The following is a 10,204-nucleotide window of genomic DNA, read 5'->3' as shown; positions in this document are numbered from 1 at the left end:
TATATATATATATATACAAAAATCAATAAGACGGTGCATAAATTCTGTATTATTAATATTTACATTTCTCATTTTTCTATTCTTCTTTTTGAGAATTTTCGCTTTATTGGATTTTTTATTCATCCTAACCTACGGACTAATAGAAGTCTCAAAAATAAATAGAGTGCTTAAGCATAAATAGTCTTTGCATAAGCACGAACCAGCTACGAGCAATAATGTTCTTCGTCATACATTTGAAATCATTCTTTCAAAATAACTCAAATTATTTTGCTGATCAAAAATAGAAAAGTAATGAGTTTATATATTATGCAATATTTTTTTTCTTTTGGTAATAAAAATCCAATCCGCTTAAATTTGAGGACTAAAAAAGTTTTAATTTATATATTCAATAAAAAATACTATGTCATAATTAAATAAGAGTTCTGCGAACCAATTCATTAGTTTTTAATACAACAATTGTTTGATGATAAATACACATTACTAATTTCCTGAATTTCAATTTCTATGTTATTAATTCTTATATTACAATCATTATATCACTAGTTAATGCACAACTTTGTTTATAAACCAATCGACACATTATTGTATGTCAAAGTCCTAGGTGTTTTTTTTTCTCTTCTTATCTCATATACTTATATCGTATTTGTTCCAAATAATTGATAGTTGTGGCAATAATTATTCCTTAATTTTTGTCGTTTTAACAAATTGACAAAGTACCTTTTTAACAAAAAATAAATAAATTGAGAAAGTACCTTTTTTGAAAAAAAAAATAATATTTCATTGGAATGATTAGAAACCTTTTCAAGGATGAAATTCTTTATTTTTCTTTTAAAAGAAGACAACAATATCAATGATCTAATAAGCTAATTTATTGGCTCTATAACCATTTGGATAATTTTGAACTTTTAATAAAATTAAAAATTACATAAATGCAATCTCAAGATGGTTAATATTGGATCTGCCAAAGATATAATTATGACGAATAAAGGGTGGTCAACTTAATATATTAAATTATTTTTGGTAAAATTACGATTGATATATGCTGATAAAATTATTTCTGCTCAAAAATTTTCCTTTTATATACAACTATTCTTCCTCCAAAATATACACTCATTCATCTACAATATAGACTTGAAATTGATGAAAGTGTGATATACCACACCTTCAAAGCTCATTTACTTAAATAGAATTATAGAAAAAAAATTATATATGATAAAATTCTAATTAATTTAGAAGTATTAAATTCTATGATTTCTTGTCTGAATTAAATATGGACTATTTTTAATGTTTACATATAATTCAATATTTTTACTAGAGAAATATAAAATTAGGCAAAAAATATTAATTAACAAAAGTACCTCTTAAAAGGAATAATATATTTAGCTTAAATGTTTGCTAGTGATTGTATTGTTCTTTTTTCCTTTTGACGAATTCTTCTAAAATAGGGATATTTCAATAAGATTACCTACTTGTAATAGGATACTATAATTAATTTTTTTTTTCCTTTTTGTTGTCTGCAATTTTATTTTTACTAAAAATAATTAAATAACAGTACATGAACTACGTGTCGTCTTAAAACTTTTAAGATAAAAGCTATACTTAAAGAAAAAATATGATAACTCATTGCCACATTTTTTCTCAAAAATAACTTTAACCTATTTTTGTTTCCTGTCATATTGTCGCAAAAAGGAATGATTCTCAATTCATAAAAATTCAAATTCAATAATTTTTACTTCAAAAAAAGTCACCAAACTATGCAAAATTTTATTTTTCTTTACTATTTAAGACTTTCGCTATGTTACTTTTTTTTATTTGTATGTTTTACTATAATTAATTTTACAATACACGTTATGGAATTAGTAATACCCATTTTCCATGCACAAATAAATTATTAAAATAATAATTTTTTTTTGAGCTAAAGTAATTATTTTTCTAATATCATATATTTTACGATTCTTTAGTTATTAATCATAGAGAAAATCATAAAGTCATAGTCTAACAATACAAAATTTATAGAAAATATACGTTATGGAATTAGTAATACCCCTTTTACGTGCACAAATAAATTATTAAAATAATATTTTTTTTGAGCTAAAGTAATTATTTTTCTACTATCATATATTTTGGGATTCTTTAATTATTAATCATAGAGAAAATCATAAAGTCATAGTCTAACAATACAAAATTTATAGAAAATATACACGAAAAAATATTTGATATAAACCTTTGAGAAGCTGTATATTCCTACAACACAAATAGAAAAAAAAAGATATTTATTATCAATAGAAAATTCGAGAAAGATGAAGAATAATACACATATTTATTCTTTAATTTTTATTTACATCAACAAGAAACAAAAAAAACTTTAATGACAATAAAAAAGAGAAATTTATTCATCATATATTTTAGAATTCTTTAATTATAAATTACACAAAAATTATAAAGTGATAGCCTAACAGTGCAAAATTTATAGAAAAAATAACTGAAATACCTGATTATAAACTTTTGAAATGCATATTTCTACAACACAAAATAGAAAAAAATAGAGAAAGATGAAGAATAATATAAATATTTATTATTTAATTTTTCTTTATATCATCAAGAAACAAAGAAATCTTGAACGATGATAACAAAGAAAATTATAAAAAAATATAATGTGTAATAAATTAAATCTACATATGAATGATATAAAAAAAAACTGTAATATTGGGAGAATAATATCTCTAGGTTGATGTGAAAGGAACAATAATCAATTTATAGAAGTTCAAATTCTTTCTTTTAATCAAAGGATTCTTTAAATAAGGAATTTTTTCTTTTGTCTTTTGAAAAAAGTAACAATCAATTATGTTATTAAATTATTTAAGGTAGTATATTATGTTTTTAACTAACCAAAGTATTTACGGTAGCTTTAATTTTCCTTTTAGGATCATAATGTGAAAATGGGGGGAGGGATTGCCATATATTATATTGATTTTCAATATATTTTAAGAATTATTAGTTTTATATATTTTAGGAATTAATATTTTAAATATAATTATATAATAAAATAATGATGTGAAAAGACGATTTTATTTACAGCGGAGACTTTTAATGAAGAACAAAAAGTTCAAATCATTTTTCTAAGGGTTTTCACACTTTTAATATATTATAGATTATAGATTAAGATTATAGATTATAGATTATAGATATAGATAAAATTGGGCTACATATATTGAAAAACATTTAAAGCTCCAAAGATATTGTTTTACTAATATCATAATAACCAATAGAAAACATGAAAGATTCTCTAAAAATATAATTTATAGTACTTAATTATGAAGGGACATGTTTTAATTAATCTTCCCATCTTATTTTATCTCAATTCGTTCATACATAAAAGCTAAAACATATACACTCGATGGAAACTTAAATTAATTTCATTATGAAAACTTTTATATTATATTGCCAGAGTTCGAGCGTTGAGAATGAAAAAAATCTTCAAAAGATGCTTTTTCTTTTAATGATCTTTATTCTACGATTTTGCAATTCTCGATAAGTAGTAATTCATTTTTTAAAATCATTCTAAGCGAATATACAATAAATATAAATATATTAACTTCTGTTTGTAAGATTTGTAAACATTGTCAACTAGTTTGTAGGCAGGGATGAATTATAGTAGTTTAGTTCAACCTAAAATATAAATATCGAAAAGATAATCAGACACGACTTAAATACAAACGAGTTGAGGCATCAAAATGATATGAAATATCGAGTGAAAAACTGAGAAAAAAATTTAATTATTCACATAATATAAAGTACTTTCCACAATTATAATAGCTTAAGATATAAAACAAATATGAAACATCCACTGAAAAAAAAGAGGTATGAATTTATTAGTTATACATAGTGTAAAAATCTTTTCATAATTATTATAACTCAAGATATAAAGCGTATATGAAATATCAGATGATAAAAAAATAGAGATAAGGATTAAATTATCGCATATGAAGATATTTCCGCCATTATTATTACAGCTTAAGATATATTAGTAAGTTAAATATAATATTAACCAGACCATGTCATCAATTGATTCTTTAAAAAAATTTATTCATAGTCGAATAACCCCTTTTTTACATACAATGGTGAATAATATTTTAACTCGTGAGATAAAGATAAGACTTGTCCAAATTAATTGTATTTCATTTAATACAGGACCAAATGTGGGAGTCCGGAGCCGAAAAGGCAAGTTTTTTTTAGTCAAAATTTCAAAAGAGCACCCCAATACTATAAAATTTCAAAAGGGACAAGGTAAACACAGGTGTTTACCTTGTCTATTAAGTAGTTAACGTCGTCAGTGCAAATGTTAGAATGTAAGGTAAAATGATGAGTTTACCTTATAAGGTAAAATGGTGAGTTTACCTTATCCCAAAAAGCTTACCTTTTAGGCTCCGCACTCCCAAATGTGGTATTCTACCAAATTTAGAGATTTGAATATTCAGTGTCAAATTAGGATACTAATAAATACAGTGACTAATAATATGCAACAATTTCTCAATCAATACTTTACTCGTTTTGTTAAATTCTTTTCCAAATAGAAAGAGAATAAAAGTTTGCTTAATTGGTTCTCTAAATACTCCTATATATGTGTTCAGTATTTATTCTTCTTTTCTTGACATCCCAAGCCTTATTCATACTTTGTTATGTACAGAAATTGCCCCTTTTTTCCCTCTCAATACTTTGATCATGTAATCCTACAAAAGAATATTAAAGAATACTTGTGTCAGATTGTACCCTATTGGGGTACGAAAGAGAAAAAATGGGAAATTTTATGCTGAAATTAAACACCCATTGAACAAGAAAATGATTTGGTTGGGTACTTTTGTTACGGCTGAAGACGCTTCGAAAAATTATGAGTCTAAGAAGCTTGAATTCTAAGAATTAGTGATGGCTAAAAATGCAAAAAATGGCTAGATTTCTGAAAAATCTGATCAAGAATCTTGTGTTACTGATGAGTTTGAAGAAAAATCGTCAATGAGTGTTGATGAGAATACGAATACATCAAATGAGGTTGAAGAAAGCGATGAAGAATTAATGATGGGGACTTGGGTGATAATTTTAGAAAATCAAGAAGTAAAATATTCACATAAATTGGGAGTTCCAATTGTGGATAATTATGGATTTTTTTTGGGTGAATTTAGTATTTTGGATGATTTTACAATATATATGTGATACTACCAGCAATTAAAAAAAAATTGTCTAGAAAAAACATATTGTAACTATAGGAGGATACAAGTTCTTTATGATTTGTTGTTAGTATATGTATTGTTATAGAAATTGTCAAATGAATAATTTATAAATGTTGGAGAAATTGAAACCCTCTTTGAAAAGTATATATGGTGCTTAATGCAATTGCAGTATAATTATGTTTATCTTTATTTTTCTGATGAACTTTGCTCAATGTGTTGACATTATAAGAATTCCTTAAATTTTTTATTTTGAGATAGAAAAAAGGTTCATAATCTATAAAGAATTTGGGTATTCCTAATGATTACAACTTCAAATCCGAGCTTAGATTGAAAAAAAAAATTACTCACTCCATGTTAATTTTAATTACGAAAAAGGGTAAAAAAAATGTCCTTAACATATTGAATATGACTCACAAATGTTTTGAGATCTTAATAAACCTAATTGTACAGTCTCTTCGATTTAGTGGGGCCAAAAGGAGATCGATCCTCGAATTGCATAAGCAGAAATTAACTTTACTACAAGATTCACCATCAGGCAAGGACGAAACTCGACCTTAGTGATTAGATAAGAATATCATAATAAGCTCTTCCTAATGATCCTAATTCCTAATGATCTTGTGTTTAATAAGAAACCATAAACTTGATATGAGGAGGAGCTTATTGCAAAGGCAATGGCCAAATGATCTTTCCTCATATTTCTAAATTTGGCTATCCCAATATGTGATAGTGATATGAACTGCGTATAACGCTTTAACGGCTCTGGGCATGTTGTGACATGAAATAAGCAATGACATAATTTCGAAACCAAACATTGACCAGTTATATAACTTATAAGAATAAATTGTTGCAGCACGCATGAGGAGGATACTCCGATCATAACCAAATATAACTAAGCAAGTAATTGATTTTGGAGAGATCAAGCTTTCCGTATAACAAACTACTTGAGTGGTGACGCCCCTCATAGGTAACACTCCATATGGTCCTTTGGATGTCCTAAATGAACATCAGCAAACCTAGTGGCGGATCCACATACATTTAAGGGGGTTCATCGTCGGAAAATTATATTATTTTTATATGGTCAAATATATTTTTATCTATATATAGTAGATGTTGAACCCCTTCGACTAGTCCGTATATTTTACTTCTGAACCCCCTCAGTGAAAATTCTAGCTCCGCCACTGAGCAAACCTATATACCGGTATCTCTGGATAAAGATTGATCTCTCGTAGAGTAAATAATTTAGTCCACGACTCCTTTGACATCATATTCTTTCATTAGCCGGAACACAAATTTCAACAGGTATAATAAGTACAAAGCATTCCTTCTAATACTGAAATACCTGGTCTTAGGAGGAATTCGTGTTAAGATGATTCATGTAATTCGAAATATCACAAATTCCCTCTGGTAATTGATGGTATCTCTCCATACGTTTCATTTTATAAGTTAAATGAAACCATAAAATACGTAGGATAAAATATCCTTACTGTTCCAATGAAATCAACCATGTGAAATCCGCCAAGAACAAATGCAATTTTGTCATGAGCACCTAAACTATTGTGAAAGCCACGAGGATGGTGAAAGATTTTTTTCCAAGAACTACTCTTTAATTAGGGCAAGAGTTTTATTGAATATGTTGGAACCATAACTAGCGTGGTCAATCCTAAGTTGCTCGACATCGGGTGCGGGTATTCAAGATGGGTGCAGATTTGAGAGTCAAATTCGTCAAAATTTAAATTTTAAAATTTGAGGGTGCAAATCCGAGTATGGATACGATTGCTGGGATTCAGCTAAAAAAAGGTTATCAAATATTATAAAATAGAGTTATAAAGATATACTAAAAATTTACCATTAAAAAAAAATTATCGTCCTACCATTTTCCTTGATATATTGCTGACATACTAATATTAACTTTATTATTTCTATTATATTTCATTATTAATAAGTATTATTTTACTACTATTTTAATATGAATACCAATAAAAATATAAGTAATAAAGATTCCTTGAAATCTGTGTTTCTTTCTTCTCCAAAAGTACAAGACTGTCTCTTTCTTCCCCAAATATCACTTCTCTCTAGCAAAACATCATTTGATATATCAAAAGAAAAGGGTGTCAAGTGGGACGGGCTGTACCGGCCCGGTAAGCCCAAGGGCTTTAGAGTACCGTGTTTCGGGACATTTTTTTTAAATTTAGGCCCGGCTAACCGGCCCAAACCAAGCCCGGCCAGGCCCGCTGGTTAACCGGCTTGGCCCGGAATAGTTTATTTTTCTTTTTGAAAATTTGGGATTTTGAGCCAAACTAGCCATATAGGTGATACTCACAAAAGAGAGTTAGAAATTACACGAGGTGGTGGGGATGTTTATGGGCCAACGCAAACTAGAATGGATCCAACAACTGGTCAGGTAACGAAGAAGTATAATAAATTGAGGGACCGGGAAGAAATAGCTAAAATGATATCTGTGGGTTATTTGCCTTTTAGTTTTCCTTCTTCTGATGTCTTTATTCATTATATTCAAGCTATTTATAATCCTATGTTTAATGGTGTTCCTAGAAGTACTTGTCGATCTGATATTTTTAGACTTCATTCACAATATTGTTTTTATTTATCAACATTGTTAAAAAATATTCAATGTAGATTGTCCCTAACTTCTGATCTTGGTTGTGCTGTAAATAAAAATGATTATTTAACCGCTACTTGTCACTGGATGGATAGTAATTTTGTGATGCAAAAACATATTCTTACTTTTTTATATGATGAAGACCGTAAACATAATAGAGATTTTATTGCTGATTCTATTGTTAAAGTTGCCGGATTTTATGGTATCGAAAATAAAATCTTATGTATTGCTTTTGATAATGCTTCTAACAACAAGACTGCTATGAAAAAATTAAAATCTATGTTATCTCCGCCGTTGCTTGAAATTTTTCATATTAAGTGTGCATGTCATATATATAATTTAATTGTAAAAGATGGTCTTGAATTTTTTGAGCTTTCTATTGAAAAAAATTGTCTTACTGTTGGTTTTATTCAAGGAAATAATCGGAGAAAAAGAATTAGAGAATTTAAAATTAAATGTCAAGAAAATGGACTTGCACCGATATTGATGCCTGAGAACATTGATATTAGATGGAATTCTACATATGATTTTTTAAAAACTTGATATAAATATAGAGTTCCTATTACACTAGCTTTTAACCAACATTGCGGTTCATTTACTGATTCTGCTGATTGCATGCTACATGATTCTGATTGAGTTGTAATTAATGATCTTATTAAGTTTTTAGAAATTTTTTATGTAGCTACGGTTGAATTTTTCGGTGCGTATTATCCTACTGTTTGTAATATTTTGGGATATATAGCCGATATTTCCGGTTTGCTTAAAGAATAGACAAATAAAGATGGTTATAAAGAAGCTGTTGATGCCATGTTTAATAAATTTAAAAAATATTTTTTTTCGATTCCCACTATTTACTTGGTTGGTGCTATGTTAAATTCGTGCATTAAATATATTACTATGTGCCACTTTAGTACTATTATTTATGCTAACTTAGAAATAAATACTAACAATGATTCTGAATCTGAAAAAGTAGAACCTGATTTGTGGACGACTATGAGTGATGTGAATGGATACATAGAAAAATTATATAATCACTATGCTGATTTATTTGACTTAGCCGTACCTATAAATATCACTCCAACTGTCGCTCCTCATCCTCCCGAGGAGCCATCATCTTCTAAAAGACTGGCACATAGTGATTTTCCGGATTCCTTTTATGATTTACCTTGTTGGAACAGTATTGATGAGATAACTTACACCTTAACTTATCGGGACGAGCTGAAATATTATCTTCAATAACCGCCAGAGGATCGCAGACGACGGATCAACACGTTGGATTGGTGTAGGAGTAATGAAACACAATATCCCGTGCTTTCAAGATTAGCTAGAGACATCTTGAATGTTCCAATGTCAACCGTTGCATCAGAGAGCGCCTTTAGTCAGGGGCGACAGCAGCTTGGAGACAACCGACACTCATTGGGAAGCAATGCAATGAATGTTCTAGTTTGCCTCAGAGATTGGATCAGAGCAGAAAGAAGAAACCAAGGAATGGAACCGAAGCCGAGCGACGAGCTGAAACGTGAAAAAATTATGTCATCACGGGAGAACTCAGTAGAATCAAGTCCAATGCATGATTTTACCCCTGTTGACTTTGACTATCCTATGCAAGTTCCCGTTAATATTAACATGAACGAGTTGAAAAAAATGATGCATAATTTGTAGATTTTTCATTCATGTAAATTATAAATTTTGGATCATTTCGCAAATCGCAATCAATAAAATTCAACATTCATTCACTCCTCCTTAGTCCTTTCTTTATAATTTCTTTTCATTTAATGATTTAAATTGAATTTCTAGTTTAAATTCAAAACTTACTTCTAATATATTATTAATTTACTACCAAGTATTATTATTAATTTATTATATTAAGTAGCATATGTTTTATATATTTATGTATATATCTTCTATAGATGTGTATATTTAATGTATACATGTGTATATGTTTTATAAACTAGTATATAACTCTATATAAATTGTAGTATATACATATATTGTAGTATATGTTTTACGTAAACTAGTACATATATATTGAATGGTGCATATATTTGTGTATGGATCTTCTATAGACGTGTATATTTAATGTATACATGTGCTTATGTTTTATAAATTAGTATATAACTATATATATTATAGTACATATGAGTATATATTTTCTATAGACGTATATATTTAATGTATACATGTGTATATGTTATATAAATTAGTATATAACTATATATATTGTAGTATATACATATATAGTAGTATATGTTTTACTTAGAGTAGTACATATATATTGAATGGTGCGTATATTTGTGTATATATCTTCTATTGATGTGTATATTTAACGTATACATGTGTATATATATTATAAATTAGTATA

Source organism: Capsicum annuum, chromosome 11 (assembly GCF_002878395.1).
Source record: "Capsicum annuum cultivar UCD-10X-F1 chromosome 11, UCD10Xv1.1, whole genome shotgun sequence".
Lineage (NCBI taxonomy): Eukaryota > Viridiplantae > Streptophyta > Magnoliopsida > Solanales > Solanaceae > Capsicum > Capsicum annuum.
This window is presented reverse-complemented; position numbering follows the sequence as displayed.